Source organism: Dermacentor andersoni, chromosome 1 (assembly GCF_023375885.2).
Source record: "Dermacentor andersoni chromosome 1, qqDerAnde1_hic_scaffold, whole genome shotgun sequence".
Classification (NCBI taxonomy): domain Eukaryota; kingdom Metazoa; phylum Arthropoda; class Arachnida; order Ixodida; family Ixodidae; genus Dermacentor; species Dermacentor andersoni.
The window spans coordinates 284535951-284557932 of NC_092814.1; the positions used below are offsets into that span (position 1 = coordinate 284535951).

The following is a 21982-nucleotide window of genomic DNA, read 5'->3' on the forward strand; positions in this document are numbered from 1 at the left end:
TTCGCCTCTTGCGCGACCGGTGGTGAACGGCGCTCCCGTGACGTCAGATGGGGGACTCGCCTTTGTCGTCTGCTACGCTCCGCGGCTAGAACAGCTTCATTTTCATGCGTCTGCTGGTGCTCTGACTGCGTACTCGCGTAACACCTAGCTCTCCATTTACTACCTGCATGTTTTTCCTAGTGTTAGCTCTATTATTGCCAGCATTAGGAGGACAACAAACCTTGTATATTAAATGTATCTTCCATATAGCCTCCCGATGCGATAGCCCAGTGGCTATGGCTTTGTGCTGCTAAGCTCGAGGTCGCACTTCAATGGGGGCGAAATGTAAACGCTCGCGTGTACTTGGATTTAGGTACACTGTAAAGAACTCCAGGCGGACAAAATTAATCCGGAGTCCTCCACTACGTGCATATGGTGGTGCATATCATATGGTGGTATTGGCACTTATAAAGTCTGAGAATTGATCTTTATGTGCATTTTTTTTTGTCATATGACCACACCTCTCGTAGGCAGGGACGCGGTCTCGCGACTCAGTCATAAAACATCGTGCCGAGCGAGTAAATGAGATGTCTACGCAGCTTTAGAAATGAAGCGCGATCGCAGGGCTCATTCGCAAAATTTCGCGTTGACTAAGCGGCATCGTAGTTGAACGCGAATTTCACAGTTCGTTTATAATTCCAGTCACGTTGTGTTGCACACATAAAACTCTTTCTGACAAGTGTCGGTCGCCAAGCATTCCTTGCACTATTTTCTTGCAAATTATTTATCATTACCGCTTTCTAATGTAGAAAAAAAAATCGTTTCTTTAGGTTAGCACAATACTATTTTGTTTTCAACGCACTTACCGACTACCGGAACCACTCGGAAAACATTACTTTATCACCGTAATACTAGAAGTGTTAGGTTAAAAAGCGCAAAGAAGCCTGTGAACATTTCGCCTTGCTACGTCTTCCACCCCCCACCCCCAACCCCCTCTGCCCCACGTTTTCTTTCCCGTGTGTGTTTATCGCTCCAGCTATTTATTCGGTCAAGCACCAGCAAACCTAACTTATAAATTTTCTTGATTTAGTTTTAAATACGTATGACCCGCTTACAGAAAAAATATATTGGAAACGATTGTCGCACGTTTTTGTTACGCGATAGCACTAATTCTCATCGCTGGACGAATCAAGCCCGGGGAACATGCACACCCACGGTACGAGCATGGAAAGGAAGGGTTACACTGAGCGGACTAACATGCAGGGGCAAGCTGTGTCAAGGTGGAAGTAATCCATTTCAGTTGAAATATATGCGAAGGGCAGTACTGCAGCACAGAACTACGTAATTTTGTTTTGCTCACTAATTTTGTACGCCATTCTATCAGACGTTCCAGACCACGTTTTGCTGTAATGCCGCTAAAGTAGTGCATGCATTAAGGCATCGCAGTGAACGCCTAGTTTCCTGAGAATGGCATCAAACTTCTTTCGTAATATGCTTAACGCGCTGGCAGCAACAAAATCGAAATGTCTGCCAAACGGAGCGGGCGACTGAACGCGCTGAACAGACGAACACACTATTACAGCGCAGACACCGTAGCTGAAGCCCAAATGCCGTAGTTCATTGTCAGAAATGGGCCGACAAATTGTTATGAGTGCGTCCTGAAAACGGAACAGCAATGACGAGAAGCGAACGCCGTACACGCACGTATGCACACTGATTACTAGCAGACGACGCCAGGAGGAATGCACACTGAGCTTGGCGACGAGGACTACTCCGCTCGACTTCGCGGGGAATAGTGTCCGGGAACATGCCGTACATACTGACCAGAAAACCTGCAGACTCGCATTTCAAAAACTCGAACAAAGAAGGTCGGGCCTCAGCTTCAAGTTGCCTTCACGCGGAGATCGCGCGCGCGGCACGGCAGCGGAGTACCCCCACTGACGTCACACGCGAGAGGGCGCCACTCAAAGATCTCGGGGTTAATAGCTCGAAGGCAGGGACGCTCTCGTAGTGCACACTCTGCGTTCCGATCGTGAAAGTGCGCGTCCTGCTCGCAGCCATTACACCCGCCTTCTCTTCTGCTACAGCGAAGGTCTCTTACTGTTCACATTCTTCTTTTCTTTCTTTTGACTTGATCACTAGATGCTCTACCTCACAACAGCACTGACTACTATACAGTTGAGGTAAAGGGATTTATGATTTCCGCCACTTGTGCTAGGTGGTGTTGATGCCCCCTGCCCAGCGCCCCTTCTTCCTCCCCTCGTCCCCGGTGAAGTAGATGAACCCCCTCCCCCGCCCGCCAAAAAAAAAAAAAAGAAAAAAAAAAAAAATCTGGCTACGCCACTGCCCCTCTTTCTTGGTTTCGCCAAGGAAACGCTTTGTTTCGGCCATATAAGACCCCTTACAGCGCAGGCTGACACATCCAGCCGACAGGAAGAAGCAGTTTCAAAACAGCGGCGCGATCCAATGCACATAGGCCCAGATAGTATCGCGATTCTATTCCAATGCTATTCCTTTTTCGCGCTTCGTCACTGGCCAGAACAAAGCTCCGCCAGCGTTATCAATGGGATGAGCCAGCCTTGAACGGTGTGGTTGATATACGGCAGGAATAGAATCTAGTGGAACGAATCCCACAACATACCGGCCCCGGGCACATTTTTGGCTCGTTCATAATGTTATGCAACCCGACGTCCCGGCAATACAAGTGTATTTGCTCGCGGCTTCCTGATTTTTCAAGACGAAACTGAAAGGGCGCTCGCTCTACTGGGCCTCGACCGATCGCTCACCATGTGTTGGGCCGCTGTTTGCAGGAGTGAAAAGGCCACCCATCACCAGCGACAGCGAGCCAGAAAAGGCGGCCGCCTCCCTTCCACGAGAGACCCCGAAACCTTCACGGTCCGCGCAGCTGTGCGGCGCCGCTTTCGCGCAGCTGTGTACGGGCCGCAGCGCCGAGGCGAGCAAGGAGGGCGAAAGACGGCCACGCGCTCGGCGGCCAGAACAATGCGCGGGCTGCTGCGCGGGCTGCTGCGAGCGCTGCGATGCGCCGCGCGCCACTAAAACGGAGCCCGGCGCAGACATTATTATGCAGGAATACACCTCGTTCTAGCCTGATTCGAGCGCGTAAGGTGCGTGCTGCAATGTGTTCGCACTGATGCAGTAGCGTCTGCTGTACGGAAGACGCGTACGGAAGCTCGTTTTGGGTTTGCGACATGCAGCGCGGAATCCCTGTTAACGGTAATTTTAACGCGAAGCTTTCTTTGCCTCTTCCTTCAATTTTCCCACTGCTGCTGCTGTCTGGTACACCACGTCGGGGGATTGTTCAGAGCGTGCGCATACATGACAGAGGTGCGGCAGAGAGGAAAGGCGACGCGAGAAACTCGTTTGGACTTTTGCACCGCGTCGTGTGTGCACAATGCGCTCCGGAGCTCCCCAGACGTCGCCACATTAGCCTTTTGACAGCTGTAATCATCTGTGCCTCCCCCCCCCCCCGCGCGCAAAGGCATTTCACAAATTGCAGCGCTTACCTTTCTATTAACGTGCAAGTCCAGAGGGAAGCTAGACAAAATGATAGAGAGGACGGGGAGAGGAGGCAGAAACCGACGCAGGGGCGATACGAGTGAACAACAGCCTTGCCACTCTTCACTCGCAGTTCCCATACAAGGGTGTGGGGGGAGGGGGTGGATTGGGAAAAGCTGACGTGAGAAGGCAAGGAAAGCGGCTGCGGGCAAACAGGAGAAATTTAAATTAAAGGGGCAGTACGGTACGTTTCTGCTATTTCTGAAAAATAGACACCATGCAAATTTGTCAAGCGCACAACTAGCGCAGGGCGTACAGAAGCCGAGCCGCACTAAAACGCTCCGTAGGATCCAGGCGACACTACGGAAATACTCACACGTCAAATCAACACTTTTGTGCCCGCCGCCCTAGCTTTGCGGCTATGGCATTGCTCGAGGTCGCTGGTTTGATCCCGACCGCGGCAGTCGCATTTTGACGGGGGCGAAATAAAAAAACACTCGTGCACTTAGATTCAAGTACACGTTAAAGAACGCCACGGTATCAAAATTGATCGGGAGTCCGCCACTACGGCGTGTCTCATAATCCAATTGTGGTTTTGGCGCGTACAGCCCCATAATTCTATTAAAGTTTAATTCTTCTGCCACGATGCGATGTGCCATGTGAGGCAATGAATGTACTGAACCCTCTCCGAGGTTATGAAGTATGGCGCACAACAACGTCTCAAGCAAACACCTCCTCCTATGTGCTCTCTGTAGTACGCAGACAAACAGTAGTGGTGCCCGCAAATTAAGTAACGTTGAACGTCAACTCACCATCCTCGTGCTGCACTAAAGTTGAAGAAATTAAGCGTTCGCCGTCAACATCACCGTTAATTGTCATCAATCAAAGCAAACAGCACAGAAAGCTTCGCTTACATCTATTCCCACAGTGCGTGGGATTTGCACAATTTTTCTGGTCACGTTACCTGTTATCGAGATTATATTTTCCACTCCGTCGTTGAAGACGAATTTAAGAAAAATTTAACATACGCGAGGAAAGTTCCGTTCAATTGTGCTCGTCAGGAGAGCTCTATAGCCAACTTCTCTTTCTGGTCCCCTCTACTACCCCGGAATTGAAAGAAAGGAATGCCGTCGAAATGCAAAAGAGAAAAAATCGAAGAGTTGAATTCCAAAATCCTTTCCCCATTTGATATTAGAAAGGTATATACACTGTAGTAGCGCTGCCTTAATTGTGCGATTCCAGGGGCTGAATTCGCTAAACTTTGTGTTCGTAAATGATATATGCCACTGGCCGGTCGCTGTTTGATGGAGTCATCTAGCTGACACAAGAAGTCGCTGGCGTATGAACGGGATTTTGATGTCCCTGCTCGATTATGCCGGCGGACGCGTGCCTGAGCGATAGCACCGACACTTAAAGGAAATGTGATACCCACACGCGTTGCCCAAAGATTGAGAAGGCACAAAATGCAACAGCTTCAAATTTCGTAATCCCAGTGCGCTCTTTTGGTGTAGTCGATTTCCTCGTGGAAACACAGGATACCACCGCAGCGCAGAAGGAATCGCCGCAAAACAGGAGCCATCCACGTTTTGGTGAAATGACTTGAGCGAATGGTAATGCGACCTCCGTCGCCATGGGGTAGATAAGATCCTGCCCCCACCCCTTCTACCCACCGTTTCTTTTTTCTCTTACACGGTTGTAAGTATCGCTCCTCGGCGGCTTGTGAAAATTCGCCTGTAGACTGAAATCTGCGCAACAGACAAACCAATTGAAGAAAATCAGAGTACGGTATCAGCAGATTCTAATTATGTCGGCGTAGGAGGCCCGTTTGTGAGCTGTAGAAATGACAGTGCACTGATAACACGCAAGGCCGGCAACCCGCCGCAAGCTGCTGCTTTGCGTACATGAACAGTACATGACGAGACAATGCACCGCTCCGACTTGTGCGGAGCGGTGAACAGTGCGCGGTAGTGAATGCTGTTTCTTGCCTGTTAAGGGTGGAACAAAGAAAAAGATCCTCGGGGGCTTTCTCCACAGCAGCCACGGAGGACGAGGAGAGGCGATAGCTGCGCGCGGTACGCATACGCCCACGGACAGAACCTCCGTGCCAGCAACAACACTGGTGCTTTTCTGCTCTATATATACGGGGTGATCACGTTCAGATTTTGCGGAATTCTTATACAATCGCCTGTGGCAGAGAGCATAATTCTTGTCCTTGAGCTGAATTGCTCGAAGAGGCGAACGTTACTAGCACGACAAATCGAAACATATATTCAACTAATTATAAGAAAAATAGATTAATTAACTTCTTAATTATTCACTTTATGGCGCAAATTGCAATTTACGAGTTCTAGCCTGTGAGTTTGCTGGACTTGTCCATTTGAAACGTATTTCCAGGATGACACCAGTTTCGAGATATTATTCCCCAAGTGTGGGAAGAAATACGTACATGGGCGTTCTATGTTACTTTTGCACGTGCTTCTATGTATAAAAGAACGTCTCGATAAAAAAAAGTAAGTGGAACAACAGTGCATTTTTACAGCCAGTCTGATGGCGCATATCTCCAAACTGGCGTTACTCTGGTTCGGCATTGGTATTTACACTCATTAGTGCCAGTGAATATACCTTGTTGAGTCAGTTATGCTACTAACTATATCATCACGAACTAGTTATACTAAGGTAGCAAATGGTGTGACACTAGGTGGTAACTACTCCGACCTTTTTTTTTTTTTTTAGTAGTTCAGACGATGCGTTTTGCCTACAGCTGGCATTTTTATACTCATGCACGAACGCAGTACACCTGTACAACACCGCACGGTCGCGCGAAGACGCACTTTGGTCTTATACTCATGTCACGTATAAAACCGACCGCAAAAAAGTTATCGAAGCACGGAATTCGTGAAAAAGGTATGGATTTCCTCACGAATCCGCCACACAGCCTGAAGCTCGGCTTAATGTAGTGGTCGTACGGTGGAGCATCCACTGCAACTTTCGATTCGAGGGCGGATGCTTTGACTCCTAAGAAATTTGGCATTTTTCTCGGATCCCATGCATGCTCGGAAAACTATTGCCGTATACGGAGTCGCGGCGCGTGGACGGCCTGTCAGAGTTACCACACCGCTGATTTTGACCATACACTAAAATTTCAATAGGACCGCGAACGTTGGCACATCGTCCAGAACACCGTGACAGGTTCCGCGACAATCGACGTTATTCCAGGGCCTCTGCAATGACACCCAACTTTTTGGTCTCCTCATCCACGCGGTCGTTTGACATTCGTCCCAATCAGACCTCTTGCACGACATCGTTTTCCCGCGGAGCAAGGTACCAACAGGTCCTACATATTTCCCACGAATGTTAGCGCACGAATGCACGGACAGTGGAAGAAAGGGCGTTTATTGCGAGGACGAGAGCTTTCTACGGGCCTTGCACTTACCCTATATAGCCGATGATGATGGATAACAATGCGGGCGGTGCTAGTCTTGCAGTGTCACTTGCGGTATTTCTCCTCGAGTTCCACACTAACACACATACGATTCTATGACTTGCAGAATTAACAAGCTGACGCTCTAGGAAGAATTTCCACCACTTGGTTGGGCAGCCCGCCATCTTCTAGATACGCAAGAGGCAGGCACGTCACTTCGCATTTGCGCCGAGCTAACATGCGCTTCATTCATGTGAATCTGAGGTACGACGGGCAGCTGCGAGTCCGTTTCGCTGACGCTTCACTGGAATCGCTCACTTGTGTTATAGATCGAGAGCGAGCACTCCCAGCTGCAGCCCAAATTTACTTGGACGCTCCAACTATATCGCCCCTCTTAGCATATTATTAAACGCACCGCGGGGGCCAAACTTTTAGTTCGCGATTCCAGGCCACATGTGGATAACATGCGCTCTGGAAAAAGAGGTCAACAAATTGCGTCGAAAACAGCGTTGTGCGAAATTGCGCAGCGCCGATGGAAGGGACACAGATTCATCGAGTTGCAGTTTTTTCTGGATATTAAATAACCTTCAGTGAGCACGAAACAAAGTTCAAATGCGGTAGTAACTGCTGCGCGCACGCACACACGCGCGGACAGGCAGACAAGCTGGGATGACCCGCCGCGGTGGCTTAGCTGCTGTGGTGTTGCGCTGCTGAGCGCGAGGTCGAGGGATCACATCCCGGCCGCGGCAACCGCATTTCGATGGGGGCGAAATGCAAAAGAAAAAAAAAAAAGAAAGGCCGTGTCCCGTGCACTGGGGGCACGTTAAAGATCTCCTGGTGGTCAAAATTAATGTACCGATGTACCGAGTGTGCCATATGGCGCGTGCAATTTTTTTTTGATGATGCCATTAAAACAAAAATTGATGTGTACGTCGCGGACAGCTTGTTTCGCTCGGAGAGCGCGCGGGTCAGAGGCGCGCGCGTCCGGGCTCCAGGTTCCTGGAATTTCCGAATTCGCATGCCAGGAGACGCGCTCCCGGTCACAGACGCGTGTCTCGGCAGCCTCGCTGATAGGAGTGTTTACTTCTGCTCTGTGGCAAATGCTTCACGCAGTAGGAGCCATTTATTGCGGGTGACGGTATCCGTTAATCGTCTTGTTCTACTAAATGCGCACGGCGCGGCTCATGTGTCACTTGACGGCTAGACGTGCAAAACTTTTCCAGGGATATTCCGCAAGCATACTTTCTGCAACTGATTGTAATGCAAGGAGTGAAGGAGAGAGAGACAAAGAAACGAATTGTGCGATCTCCTGAGAGAACGGCTGGGAAATAAAGCCTTGCAGATCCTGATATGCCACGTGGCAACCTATAGGCACTCGTCGACACGGAAAGTCGGTGGCTGCAGCGTAAATCGCGACTTCTTATTCAAGCAAACACACCAAAATACATACACACACCCACCAACACTAGCGTGCGCGCGCTCCTGCATTATTATTATTATTATTTTTAGCGAGCAGCTAGAAGAAATATTAGGAAATAAATATGCGCCTCCTCTTGTCTTATCCTACATACAGTTGCTATATATTTTACATTCGCTGTAAGAAATTTTCGTCACTTTAGCTTATCGCTATTTCTTTGCTATCGGATAAGACACAGCTGAGTCCATCCCTAAACGACTGAGACATCTTACAAAAGGCGAGAGGTACTTTTTTGTCAACGGTCGGTGCTGCGCCGGCCATAATTAATAGCCGTCCAGTGTCTTGGGCGCCGAGACCAGGGTTGCAAGCCATAGCAGGCTTGAACACGATTTTGTTGTTCCCCCACAATATCTGTATATTCGCCGCTCACCATAGACCGTTTACAACGTTCCTTCGCATTCCATCGCTTTCGGTTCTGGCGATTCGACCCCCTTGGCTACGCACCAGGATGAAAATGCGTCACGTGTTCGCAAGAGCGCGTCGCACACGTGGTTCGCCGCAAAAAAAAAAAAAAAAAAAAAAAGAAAAAAAAGAAAAAAGAAACTGCGCGCCGCGTGTATGACGCTGGCGATGACGCCGACCCCGTTCTCCTCGTCTTCCCAATCGTTCCTGCGTTCCCGGCTATAACAAACAAGATAAGAAAACAGAGAAGGGATGGCCACATTTTCTCGCATGACCGTTACCCAAGCTCGCACGAGGACATCACTGTTGGCGGCGGAGTTCCGAAGGGAGGTTAAAAAAAAAAAAAGAAGAAACGCGAAGCGCACTCACCCCATCGAAGATCCCTTGGCGCCGGGGACGACAGCGGCGAAGGAGGAGGAGGAGGAGGAGGAGGAAGGAAACGGCCTCGGCGATTAACGCTTATCTCTGACCCTCCACAGTGCGTTCTCTTATCTCGCATTTCGCGGTCGGATGCAACGCGCAGCGTCAACAGACAGACGACAGTGGGCGCGTTGCCCGCGCTCGAGAGGAACACCGGAAGCGGCTGCATCGGCCAAAACAGTTCGCACGAGTTGCCTACGCTTCGTTTCGGGACCGCGCCACTACATACGGAAGAATTACTACTACCCGACCGCTATCAGCGCGTACAAACCGCAGCTGCAACCGGGACTGCAACGGCGCGGCAGAGCGCTCTCAATGGAGTACCCGCCCCGTCGAGCCAAGGTGATGCGCGTGCTTTCTCGTTGACCCAGAAATGGTTCCGCGTGAGACGAGCCAGAGACGGGAAGGCGCACGAAACCCGAAACTGGCTTGTTCACAGACCGAAATATGCAGATTCTGTTACTGCGAGCATATACACGCATGCATTTTTGGGTGTTCCTAACCCGCTTTCTCGGTGCTCGAGCAATCGTTTGTTCGAAGGTCGCCCCATTGTGTCTAGTTCACTCGTGCGACTATTTCAGAAACCCTCAGATATCTAGGTAGGCCTTGAAAAGCTCTATCTGCGCTATATAGACGCTGTGAGCGGCGAAGCTCTACTACAATAGGAGTACATACGCACACGCTAGCCAAACGTAACCCCTGTGACCGTAACTATATTGAGTCAGCCTGCGCAAATGCGTGAAGCCACCTGCATGCTCTGGACCAGAGTGTCGCTTCGCAACCGCGGGAATCATGCAATGTGGGCACGTTTAGAGCACTGAAAAATTTCCACTACGCAGGCATTTCCTTCGCGTGAGCTTCAATCGCGTAGCTCAACTCGTTTCAGAGAAGGAAGTTGCCTAACTTCTTCCACACGCACCTGTCCCGCGTTGTGGCAGAAATGCAGGGGGTTTTGATATAAACGAGCATAAACTGGTGCTGCTCTTTCTCAGTGGTGACAACAATGGACATGTGGAAAGGACTAAACGCAGTATATGATTTATGCAAACTTAAAAATTTACAATAACGAAATGTATTCACTGAGCAGCAAAGCGGCATGCAAACTGCACTAAAATAGGTTCTAGAGCTGATACGGATGTATCACACATATAGCCCGACTAAAATGCTGAAATAACAACAAATACACTACACTTTTTTCTCAGCTTTCTTGCTACTTAGTCCCCGGGTTATTACAAGCACTTTCATGAGACATTTTAAGTAAATACAATTTCCAAGCGACATCCGAAAGCGGTCTCTCCGTAGATGGGCAGCAAATGTGAGACTAAAAATGATGCAACTGTTTGCTTCCTTGCCAACCGTAATCGCTACTGAAATTTTTAATTAGTGGCTGAATTCACAAAGCTTTTCGTTCGTAAGTGACATTTGCAACTGGCCGTTCCACACTCGCTAACGATATGTCCAGCATCAGGGTCGGCGAGCACTTGCTTTTGCGAATAATTCTAGCGTAAGAGGTAATACGGGCTCAGGACCCGTAAGGCGGCCGGCCAATAGCAAACAAGGCCAGGATGTTGTAGCGATTCTATGTGAAGTCCCTCTCCACGCTTTGTCACTGGCCCGCGCCGCGCTCCGCCTGCATGCGTTATCAGTCGCCATGATCGGCCGGTCGCGAGCGGCGAACGATCAGTACGAGATCGAGCGAAAATAATCGTTACGTTAGACCAGGCCAGCGCTTACGGACAAAAAGCTTGGTGAGAACGGCAACGGTGCCTAGAACGCGGTCTGCATGGTTTGATTTCGACTACGTCGCTAGCGGTAAAAGCACGGCGCCTGTCAAAAGGAAACGAAGCCACTGCTCGCATACTCTGGCTATACTGACGCACCGCGACAAGCAATGCCGTTGCAATATAGCCGATACATTATCCCGGACCTGGGCGTCTAATCGGACTCCTGTTGCACTTGCTCTACACTGGAAGTCCGCCGAGAGGTCCAAAAGTTTCCGGCCGTCCACGAATACCGCGGGCGCGACACGACATAGCCAGGACTAAAGAGATCAGTCATGCTCCTAAGAACTTTCTTTGTTTTGACAGAAGCTGTTCGCGAACAAATCGATGCCCGTTCACATTTTGCCTCTCACAAGGTTGTTTCCTCCGAGTGACGCCACGTCAGCCAGTGCAATCTCTCGAGGAAAAAAAAAAAGAGTTCAGCGCCTCTTACGGGGTTGGGGGAGTGAGATAAACAGAGGCGAGAAATGCCATTTGTTCCCTTCCTTCGATGAATTTTATGACGCTAACTACGCTTTGACTAATTGCCTTGAATCCATGTTCGCTGGTTGGTAGCGTGGCACTGGAAAGTTCGCTCCCCGTCAAACCGCAGCTTGAATTCTGCGAATCAAAACATCGGTCGTACGCGAAAAGGTCGTTATGCCGCGCAGCTGGTGACAGAAAAAAAAAAAGTGCACACCACTTCACGTACATGCACTTTCGACAGAGGCGATGATGCCCCATGACACCAAACAGCTTTGAGCAGTACCAACTGTGTCTGCAGTCTACTGAGGCTCGCTTTGATATAAAGCCTCTAAAATCATTTGGATAGTTAGTCTAGTGAGTGTAGTTCCAAACGGTCTTCGACTTTGCAAGCAGCGAAATTTCGTGCTACCTGACGAAGAATTTGTGGCTCGTAAACAGAAGCACCCGGACTCTCACTTAAAGTAAAGGCTAGGAAACCGGCTCTTAAATTTTATAAAGTGGCAGCGGCACACAGTGTATATATGCCAAACTAATGCCAGAACGTATTCCAAACTAAAAGAGCACTATTATTGAAATGTGGGCCACTAACGTCATTTCCGTTACCTTTCGTTTGTCGTCATCGTCGGCAGAAAGTTGCTGACACGTACTCATGAAAATCGTCTGGGCTGAATACGAATATACCCACTGCCAGATCTGGCGTAAAACAACGGCGAAGCGAAATTTGTCAACGCGCACGCATGGCATAAGATGGAGGAGGAAAAGTGGAGTAATGCACAACGGTCGAAGAATACGCAAGATTGTTTAACTGAAAAAAAAAGGAAGTAGCGAGCTACGTCCCTTTTAATTCTTCCTCGCTAATTGAAATTTTAGCAGGCGGTGATGAACATGCTGAGACAGGGGGTTCGCGGGATGCCTATAGAAGCTCGAAAAATCGACAGTTATAACGCACCTAAGACTCGCACTATATAAACAGTGGCAGCAGCCCGCGAGCAACCAGCTTAGGAGGACCACGGCTTCCGCACGCACCTCATCTGCTAACTCCGTTACCTTCACTTCTAGTTGAATACTTTATGATGATGTTTTGTACTGGCATCCCCTTCGAAACGGGACGGCGACGAATATATCAACTGGCCTGTTTGAGCTAATCAGGTGTTATATACATCTATTGCACTCTTGGCATTTTGCCTATCTCTCCTGTATTTCTTCACACTTCATTAAAGCCTCTGTATAGTTACTTATGCCCTGTCAAAACACCGGTTCAATCATTCTCTGCGCTGCTTTTCGTCTCCATGCTTATTTCGACTGCTGACCGGTTAATGCTTCCATCCGCATAAAATACCAGCAGCATTCCGTTATGATGTGCCGAGCCGTGTCCAGGCTCTTGCGGCCTCATCCTGTTGCGAATATCTACTCCGGTATGATTTTGTCCTCAGCCAGGAAATCTCGGGCCTCGAAAGAGCTAGACACTGCAATTAAAAAAAATTAGATTATGGGGTTTTACGTGCCAAAACCACTTTCTGATTATGAGGCACACCGTAGTGGAGGACTCTGGAAATTTCGACCACCTGGGGTTCTTTAACGTGCACCTAAATCTAAGTACACGGCTGTTTTCGCATGTCGCCCCCATCGAAATGCGGCCGCCGAGGCCGGGATTCGATCCCGCGACCTCGTGCTCAGCAGCCTAACACCATAGCCACTGAGCAACCACGGCGGGTCACTGCAACTCGTGTTGTCGTGCAGACTTTACCTCCTGATTTGCTTACTGTCGTATTTTTAAATCTCCATGCTCTTTTCTTGTTTCCATAATTTGCATCCAATTTACTGTCTCTGTTTCTCTCACTTTCTTTTTGGTTACTCCGCGTTGTCTATTTACAATTTCAATTTACCCTGTACTCGGTTGCCAGCTTTCTTGACCTCTTCCTCCATTCTGCGTCCATGCTTGTGCAGTACAGATATTCGCGCACTTTAGCCGCCCATTTTTTTTTCATGCATGTTTGCGAGACTTTCTTTCAAAAAAAAAAAAAAACTAAATTGCCCTTATCTGACTTTAAAGGAGGCCTATGGGCCTTGTCACCCTGAACTGCCTCGCTTGCGTTTTTACCGTGGGCCCCCAATGCCAATGGACCCACCGACCTTTGGTTAACATCCAACGCCGGCAAGATCTCCGATTTTGCGCACAGAATTGCATTCGCGAACATTAGCGCTGGCGCCATTACTGCTTTCCAAATTCCTCGCACCACCTCATATTTACTGTAGCCCCAGTGTGCTCCATGTTTCATTGTAGCTGCATTCCGCTTTCCTGCATTCTCAGATTATCTTGGTGGATGTTCGAGTAGGTATTTCCTTCGTTTATGTATATGGCCAAGTATTTATATTACTTGAATAGGGGTATGACTCGCTGTTGACTCGAAAACACGTCACCACTCGTTTCTTCATTAAATGCAGCGCGCACCGCAACGACCACCCCGTTCATTGCTCAGCCAGTGTGGCGAGACGAGGTTGTTGGTGGCTCGTGATGGACCATACGTGCATAAACCATGCAGTTGTGTCGCCCTGGCCGTGCACTCCTTCGAGTTGCCGTGAGCGTCAAAGGTGTCTTTCTTTATGCCCATCCCTGAAATTTTGGGCTATAACCTGACATTAGGTGGTGTCCTTTTTTCGCCACGCGTGCCGTAAACTCGAAAGCTTAACCCCGTAACTCTGGCCGGTAAAATGGGTACCAGTCGTGTATATCTAACACTTGCTGTAAGCAGCACACATTCATTCATACTGAGGCCTGCCAATGACTGGAACACTCTCCCCAGCTGCATCCCTCTTACCCGCTGCGCCGCGAACTGCAGAGTGGGCGACCACCACATATAATGCTCGCATTGTTTATGCCCGTCGGCGCGCGCATATACTGACGGAGGAGGCGCGAATGAAAGCGAGAAAACGCTTGACAAAGTTCCCACTCCGTGTACAGAGGAGGCAGGGAGTGACGAGAGGCGACATATCGTGCCCACACGAAAACCGCGGAACATAAAACTTGACGCATATATGGACCTTACATCACACGTACTACATATAGATACTACTACTGATAAAAACATATACATATGCGCAGAAAACTACTGCCGGTGACAGTAAAAAATAAATAAAATAAATAAAAACGATGAGCATATCTCACCCGTATATGCATCTTAATCCCAGTTGTCCATTAAAAAAATATTATGGGGTTTTACGTGCCAAAACCACTTTCTGATTATGAGGCACGCCGTAGTGGGGGACTCCGGAAATTTCGACCACCTGGTTTTCTTTGACGTGCACCTAAATCTAAGAACACGGGTGTTTTCGCATTTCGCCCCCATCGAAATGCGGCCGCCGTGGCCGGGATTCGATCCCGCGAGCTCGTGCTCAGCAGCCCAACACCATAGCCACTGAGCAACCACGGCGGGTCCAGTTGTCCATGCAACGTCTCAAATTAAATAAATAAATAAATAAATAAATAAATAAATAAATAAATAACGATTACGTGGCACACACTGACGCGGGAAAATTGTTTGCAGCTACGGAAGAGAGGATGATGAATTGTCAGGCCGACAAGAGGACTGATTGACTACGCGCGAATGGTGTCACATTTAGTCGCCATAAAGCTGAACTGCATAAAAAACCATGCAATGGTGGCTACAACAAAACTTGTTTACTTTTCTTTTTCTAAATATGTGTTTATCGTATTACATTTAGCCATAAATGTCATCTTTCGCGTCATCGAATCATTCGTGCGAGAGTGCGCCGCGAATAAACCAACATCATCGTATAGAAATGGACAAGCAGAAAGGTTCAACCGCGCGTAAGCTTCAGCACGAGGCGTTTGCCTCCACATGTGTTTCTTTACCACTGGCTTGGACGCTTACATCTCCAAGCACCGCGATAATTCTCCACGCATTCACAAAGGATTGTTCGCTCACCAAAAAAAGCAAAAAAAAAAAACGAAGGGGGCTGGCTAGGAGCACGTTATAGTGCGCTTGATCAGCCTCCTTCGCACAAACAGCTTGAGGACGGCCAAGGAATTGAATGTGTTTTCTACCTGAAAACAACTGCTACTACACCCCCCCCCCCCCCCCAAACAAGAAAACTAATAAATAAAATAAAATAAATAAATAAGTAAAATCAATAATCGACAACGCTGAAGGCGAGCAACAAGCAACTCGCGAGCAACAAGCAACTCATGCAACAGGATCCAGCTTTGTTACCGCTTTCGAGACTACGTGCGCAGGTGAGCGGTGAACAACCGTCCGTCTCCGCATGCAGTTTCCCATTCGTTTGCATTCGTGAGTAAAAATCGCACATCCGTCAAAAAGGCAGCTCACTGCAACAAGAACCGCCTGCGGCAAGAACGTGACCGAACTCTGTGTTACGTATACCGTCTCACAGAGAATGAACGTAAATCAACGTGTAAGTGCATATATGGTCTACGCAGTAACGACCACTCGGCATTTGACTTACGCAGATGCGGCCGAAAGGCAAGTATCTAAGTTTCTAAAGTGTGAAACACACACACACACACACACACACACACACACACACACATATATATATATAACACGCCTGCATTTGAGCACGTGTTCACCAGAAACGAATAGATGAGCAAAGAAGAGTTTAAAAGAGAAAAAGAAAAGAACGAAGCGAATAAGGCGAAGAAAATGCTGTAGTGCCGTTCGGCGTTCTTCACGGTAGGGTAACCGCGGCTAGACCACTTTTGTGAACGTGTACACGTTAAAGTGACCTGCCGCCACAGGCTGAAACTCAGGACTCATGTACGCAACCTGCTTTCTGCAAACCCAATCGCTTTCTTTCCTGTTACACTTTTTGTAATCGCGACTTTTTGAACATTAGCGCAATATTAAAGAAAGCCTAGTACACAGCGTAGACTTACCATCTTCGAACTTCGTGGAGTTCCAGTGCCGTTGGCTGCATAATGAGATGCCCGTAACACAACGCGAACCTGCAGACACACACGCCACTCAGCCGAACGAGGAAGACGCGGCACAGGCGCAGTCAAAAGCACCGGTAGCGGTGCAGCGCAACTTGAAACGTCACTTCAGGGTCGTCGGCTAACGTAGCAAGCAGGTCCTCCTGCAGTTTCTTGACTCGTTCCAAAAGCGGTAGCCAGCACTACGTCCGAGCGCGCAGAATATAGCGAAACGCAGCGTGGTCCAGGAGTGCACCATAGGCAAAAAAACTCGGGAGGTTGGACGGAGCGGACGCAAGAGGCGACGCCGCCGAGGATGGACTGAGAAGACGGCGGCACAAGGCAGCCGCGCTGGCGGCGAGCGAAGCCACGCGGAGCACGCAAACACGCACGCAGCACGCCTTCGGTCTGCCGACTGAGCGCCGAACGTTGCGGCGACGCGTAGCGCGCGTGTGCCTCGCCGACAGGGAGCGAGCGGGGAGAGACTCCCTCGGGGGACGCCGCTTTGGCGGCGGGGGAAGCCCGTTGTCGTCACGGTACGTCACAAGGCTACGTTCCTGACGTAACCTTTCCAAGGTGACTCCGAAGGCGCTGCCGCCGCGCTCAGGAAGGGGGGAGTCGCACTCGCTCGCTGCAGAGGATACCCCGCGCGCAATACGCACGCTGCGCTGCGTTACGGCACTTCCTACTGCGTGTGCAACCTGCCATGTGGTAGAGCCGATCGCTCGTGGGGGTGGTTACGTGGCCCCGCGCAGACACTCAGCTGGTTTGCCCTTTCGCAGCCACGAGAGGTTAGGCCTAAGCAGACGACGCACCAGACTCGCCGCTCCGCCGCCGTCGTCTGCTAGAGACGCGCCTCTCGAGGGGCCTCCCGCGGCACATTCCACCACGGCAGCGAAGCAGCCAAAGTTTTGTTGGGGTGGGTTCCCTGCCCACGTCTGTCCGTGCGTGCATGCCGCTGTGCTACGTGTGCTCGTGTGCGCGCTGTCTGCGAGAGTCGTCGTGAGCTGAGTTGACGGAAAGCGGAGGGGAACCTCCCTCGGCCAGATACGGAGGAAAAAAGAATTACAAATGCGAAAGAAAATGCCAACATTGAAGCAACAGCTGGTTCTTCATGGTGGCCGCGCCTCTCGCGCCATCTCGTGGCGGAGGTTGCAAATGCCGGGCGGCTTCGGCTAGCCTGTTTGTGGCTTTCGTCAAGTTTTGGCAGAGTGACTCGCCCACGTTTCTCCGCTTTTTTTTTCTCCTTTCTTTTTCTTTTTTTGGTCGAGCTTGATGCTGCGATGATTTTCTGATTTGAACAACTTCATACGTGCTTCAATTCTTAAACGCCCACTTCTTTATGAATAGTAGTAAAAGGGACCATATAAGGTGAAGTATTGAACACCTGTATTCTATTTATTTCTGTGCTATTCACACTACTGATAACTTTAGCTCCGGGCCATGCTCGGGGCCAACTGCAATTTCCCTCTTCAAATACATGTACAACCCAGAAATGCTTTTCAGAGAACCGCTGGACCGTTATGAATTAAATTTGTTGCGTTTGAGAGAGAATGCATTTAATTCTAGTGACTCTAAGAAGGACAATCTTGATATTGAGCTTGGAACGTTCTTAATTGCCGAAAACGGTATGCCGCAAAAAAAAAAAAAAAAGAAAGAAAGAAAAGGACCAAATATCGAAGCACGAAGTTTACAAATGTGTAACTCTGCACCCAAAACACATATCGTACATATATATGCGGCATCTGTTACAGCATCTAAAGCGGACAAATATGATATATATGAAATTACGGCTTATGTGAAAGTGCTACAGTGTTTACGAGGGTTTTGCAAAAGCCCTGCTCACAAATTAGTGGTATATTTTTCAGCGGTGTATAATGCATTAATTTTGTACACCTTAAATGTCTTAATAGGCTTGTGACTTGGCGTGGCCTTCACGAATGCTCACTCAATTCGGATCGGAATGGCCAGCAGCCCTACATGCGATTACTGTAGGCGCGAGGCAACCATCGCCCACCTTCTCTGTGAGTGTCCCCGCTTCAGTGCACTCAGGAAAGAACTTTCAAGAGTGTTTTCACAAAGGCCTTTTGTCGGAGGAAACGAAAGGGTCCTGGGACACTGGCCGAGACCGTCCTCAGCACAGAAGGCTTTGAAACCGTTGTTGCGCTTCTTGGGGACAACTGGTCTCAGAGACAGACTTTAAGCAGTGCCGTATACTCCTTTCCTTTTCATCCTTTCTTCTTTTGTTCTTTGACTTTTTTCTAATATCTCTTTTCTATTATCTTTTATTCCCCTTAGCCCCTTTTCCCAGCACAGGGTAGTCTGAGAAGTGGCTAACCTCCCTGTCTTTCCGTCTATTCTTGCTTCCTCCTCCTCCACCGTTTAAGGAATTGCTATATCATTATTTATTATTGAGTTACACAGTTGAATATTCAGTACTTAAGTTCTGATTTTGCAATTTTCGACAATTATCGTAAAAAGAAAATGACGCCCTAACTAAAATATCTGCCTCCTACAGTCGCTAGATTTTAACTTTTCCCTTTTAAAAGTGACAAACATTAAAATCGGTGCTGTTGCCGAGAAACACGATTTCTTCGATTCCTGTGTACACCCGACTCCTGTTAATTCGACCATTGGCGGACCGTAAACTTTGGTTGAATTATTCGAAAGGTCGAATGAACAAACGGCGGCAAAATGAAATAATTTCAACATGTTTTATTACTTCAAGTAGTGTGTCAACGCCGACACACTACTTGAGGGCAGTATTAAAATGACCATACATGTCATCGTCGGTCAGTGACTCACAGGCCGCCACACTGACGTCGGCGCTGATAAAATAATACGTTCTAACCATACTATATATATATATATATATATATATATATATCCGCCCACCCGACCAGGAGTGGCCGGGTGGGCGGGCGGGCCCATCTTGTCTAGGTGGTGTTAGCGGACCGCCCTGTCCTTAACATGTGCGCGAAGGTGAGGCGAGTCGCCGCCGCGGAGACACCATGCTACTACGATGAAAGACCACACAAACTTTGAAATTGCCCTGAGGAAGAGAATCCCACTGTCGCAGCCGTTGGCATAAATGAACTAAGTTTTCGTTTAGCACAAGGCCTCCATTGTGCCATCATTTCTCCAAACAACTGGCCTATTGATCGCCTACCTTCTCCTGATATACAGGGCGTCCCAACTATCATGCACCAAGAAATATATATATATATATATATATGTATATATATATATATATATTGCTACGGCACAATATGCGCGATCACGAAAGGCCAGCAGTGTGAAGACGACGACGACGATTAGAAGCTAGCGCGGGCTGTTGCCTCTTGGCCAAGCGCAGCGTATTTTCCTTGTAAATATATTTGTACATAGCTTTTCGTCTGCGTCTTCCTACGTAACATATCTGGTGGAGGTGGACGTTCCCTGTACCTCGTCACGGAGCTTCGCAGTGGACGGTACGTCGAGCCTTCCTTCATGGCTCCCGGCGACGACAACCCGACTCCGCCGGCTCCGACACCTGCTGCCACTTCGACGACCTACATCACTCTCCCCGCTCCCCGTGATCCTGGCGTATTCTCGGGCCAAGATGGGGAAGACGTCGATGACTGGATCAGCCTGTATGAACACGTCAGCCGCAATAACCGGTGGGACCCTACTATTATGCTCGCCAACGTAGTCTTTTACCTCGGTGGCACACCTCGAGTTTGGTATCGCACGCACGAAGATGAGCTCACCAGTTGGGATTCACTTAAGACACAGCTTCGAGACTTGTTCGGCAACCCCTACGGTCAACAACTTGCCGCGCAGAAGGCGCTTTCCGGCCGTGTGCAGACGTCAACAGAGCCCTATGTCACGTACATTCAGGACGTCTTGGCTCTGTGCCGCAAAGTTGACACCCACATGACTGAGTCAGACAAGGTTTCCCACATCCTCAAAGGCATTGCCGATGACGCCTTCAACTTGCTCGTTTGCAACAACGTAGCGACGGTGGATGCTGTTATAAGAGAGTGCCGCCGCCTGGAACTCGCCAAAAGCCGACGTATTGACCAGCAGTTTGCCCGCTTGCCCAACACCCCAGCGACATCTTCCTGTGCCGACGCTCCTCGTCCCAACAACACTGCCGATGTTACCAGGATCGTCCGGCGTGAGATCGAGGCCGCCTATCCGGCTGCCTTCGACTCCAGTCCCACCAACACATCTGCAGTCACGGTCTCACTGATCCAGGCAGTTGTCCGCCAGGAGTTTGAAAACATGGGTCTTCACACCATCTGCTCGGCCCATCGCCCTAATACCCGCCCGGCTTCTTCGATTTCGCCCCGTCCCGCATCTTCTTACCCACCACGTTTCCGCAACCCATCTGAATGGCGCACTGCTGACGACAAGCCTATTTGTTTCCACTGCCATCGAATCGGGCACATTTCTCGGCACTGTCGTAGTCGCTGGAGTTCCCCGAGCCGGCCTACTTATACTGCCTACTCTCGCCCCTCAGGTGGCCCTTCTCGTCCCTATGCCACACGCTCCGATAATGCCGCCACTGATTCTCCTGCAACGAACCGCCCCTATTCTCGTTCGCCTTCGCCCCAACGACGACAATCTCGCTCTCCCCAGCCCCGTCGCTCCTATTCGCCGACTCCCTTCGGACGCCGCTCCCAGCCGGAAAACTAGACGATGCAGCGCCTCGAGGTGACGCTGCATTGCTCCCTACGCCGCCAAATCCTCTACTGACTTTGCCCACTCATCTGAACCTTCTTGACGTGCAAGTCGACGGTGTTTCTGTGTCTGCTCTCATAGACACTGGGGCGCATTTGTCCGTAATGAGCGCTGACCTTCGTAACCGGCTCAAGAAAATTATCACGCCCGCCACGACGCCTGTTGTCCGTGTCGCCGATGGCGGAACAGCCCCCGTAATTGGTATGTGTACCGCCCGCGTCTCCTTCGCCGATCGCTCAACAATCGTGCTATTCACAGTCATCGCCCACTGTCCCCACGACATCATCCTCGGCTTAGACTTCCTTTCCGCACATTCTGCTCTCATCGATTGTTCCGCCAGTACTCTCCGCCTTGACCTGCCTGTTCTGGATCCTGCTGAACCACACCCCAGTCGCCTCAGTTCCGCCGACTTCGTTCGCTTGCCACCTTCGGCACTGACCTACGTTGACCTAGTGTCATCCCCACCAGTCCCCGACGGTCACTACATCGCGGCTCCTATGCAAGACGTCCTCCTTACACATGGGATCACAGTACCCCATACAGTTTTATCTATTACGGCGAATTGCGTCTGCCTGCCAGTGGTCAACTTTGGCTTGACGACACAAGTGCTGCCGCGTGGGATGTCTTTGGCCCAGCTTTGTTCATTCGAGGATCACTCAGTAGCATCCATTGCAGTAGACGACACTTCATCCGATACTCCTCTACCATCGCAGTCGGCAAATTGTACCATCGCTGACTTACGGAAAATGATTGCCCCCGACTTGCCCTCCGAGCACGCTCGTGAACTCTACCGCGTTCTGTTTTCCTACCACGATATTTTTGACTTTAACGATCGTCCTTTAGCC

At 49.6% G+C, this 21982-nt stretch overlaps 1 protein-coding gene and 1 long non-coding RNA gene across 4 annotated transcripts in view; one reads left to right on the forward strand and one right to left on the reverse strand.

Moving 5' to 3' along the window:
- Nucleotides 1-19161, reverse strand: part of Pde11 (Phosphodiesterase 11) — a 255259-nt gene extending 236098 nt beyond the window's left edge. The window contains exon 1 of one of the 3 annotated variants that reach the window (XM_050195768.3): nt 16377-19161. The gene's annotated coding sequence lies outside the window, so the exon portion shown is untranslated. The remainder of the gene's footprint in view (nt 1-16376) is intronic. The other 2 variants (XM_050195769.3, XM_050195770.3) reach the window with 2 other exon arrangements.
- The window catches only part of LOC129380925 (uncharacterized), a 36372-nt gene continuing 21791 nt past the window's right edge, over nt 7402-21982 (forward strand). Inside the window, exon 1 of the long non-coding RNA XR_008609146.1 lies at nt 7402-9557. This is a non-coding gene — a long non-coding RNA (uncharacterized lncRNA). The remainder of the gene's footprint in view (nt 9558-21982) is intronic.